This window comes from Canis aureus, chromosome 6 (assembly GCF_053574225.1).
Source record: "Canis aureus isolate CA01 chromosome 6, VMU_Caureus_v.1.0, whole genome shotgun sequence".
NCBI lineage: Eukaryota > Metazoa > Chordata > Mammalia > Carnivora > Canidae > Canis > Canis aureus.
Genome location: NC_135616.1, coordinates 26,740,493 through 26,742,032, shown reverse-complemented (window position 1 = coordinate 26,742,032; position 1,540 = coordinate 26,740,493). Strand labels below are relative to the sequence as shown.

The following is a 1,540-nucleotide window of genomic DNA, read 5'->3' as shown; positions in this document are numbered from 1 at the left end:
GATCCCAGGGTCCTAGGATCCTGCCCTGCCTCAGGCTCCCTGCCCAGCCAGAAAGCTGCTTCTCTCTCTCCCACTCCCCCTGCTTATGCGCTCTCTCTTTTTCTGTCAAATAAATTTTTGAAATCTTAAAAAAAAAATTGACTACAAGGCTACAGTATCAAGAAAGCGTGGTATTCATATAAGAACAGACATACAAACCAATGAAATGGAATTGAAAGTCCAAAAATAAACTCTGATTCATATTTATAGATTTTCAACAAGGATGTGAAGACAATTTAATGGGGAAAGAATAGTCTTTCTAGCAACTGAATATTCATGTACAAAAGGTCCCTACCTCAAAGTGTACATATGTCAAAATTAACTCGAATGGATCCTAGACCAAAATGTTAGAGCCCAAACAATAAAACTCTTAGAAATCTCTCTTCCTGCCTGGCTGCTTGAAGCTTGGCCATCATTATCAATGACACAGTAACTATCCAGACCAGGAAGTTCTTGACCAACAGACTACTTCAGCAGAAGCCGATGGTCATTAATGTTCTTCACCCCAAAAAGGTAACAGTACCTAAGACAGATTTTGGGGGAAAACTAGTCAAAATGTACAAGACCACACCAGATGTCATCTTTGTATTTGGATTCAGGATCCATTTTGGGGGTGGCAAGACAACTGGCTTTGGCATGATTTATTATTCCTTGGATGATGTAAAGAAAAATGAACCCAAAGATAGACTTGCAAGACATGGCCTGTATGAAAAGAAAAAGACCTCAAGAAAACAGTGAAAGGAATGCAAGAACAGAATGAAGAAAGTCAGGAGGACTGAAAATGCTAGTGTTGGTGCTGGAAATGGGACAACAAAAAGAATAAAGATTCTGCAGTGACTCTATCTGTGGTGACTACAGATTTTTCATGAGAGGGTTAAAAAGCTAAGAACTTTTGGGGCACCACTGGTGGCTCAGTCAGTTAAGCAGCCAATTCTTGGTTTCATCTCAGGTCATGATTCAGGGTCTTGAGATCAAGCCCTATGTCAGGCTTAGTGTTCAGCAGAGTCTGCTTGTCACTCTCCCTCTCCCTCTACTCCCCCCTCCCTCTCCCCATGTTTGTGCTCTCTTTTTCTCTAAAATAAATAAATAAAATCTTAACAAACAAACAAACAAAAACTAAGAACTTTTATGTGGAGAAAAAACCTCTTAGAAAAAATATAAATACTTATGACCTTGGATTAGAACAAGCATTCTTAGATAGGACACCAAAAGCACAAGCAACAAAAGAAAAAAAGATAAACCATCAAAATTAAAAAGTTTTGTAAGGCTACCACCAAGAAAGTAAAAAGATAACTTACAGAAGAGAAAATATCTACAAATCATACATCGGATAAGCAACTTATACCTAGAATATATAAGGAACACTTAGAATCAATAATAAAAAACAACCTAATTTCAAAATAGTCAAAGGATCTGAAATAGACACTTCTCCAAAGAAGATTACAGATGGCCAATAAACAGATGAAAAGAGGCTTTAACATCATTAGTCATCAAGGAACTG

The 1,540-nt window shown here is 37.6% G+C and overlaps 1 pseudogene; it reads left to right on the top strand.

Moving 5' to 3' along the window:
* Nucleotides 1-468: 468 nt before the first annotated feature.
* LOC144315151 (small ribosomal subunit protein eS24 pseudogene) lies at nucleotides 469-926 on the top strand (annotated as a pseudogene).
* Nucleotides 927-1,540: the final 614 nt, after the last annotated feature.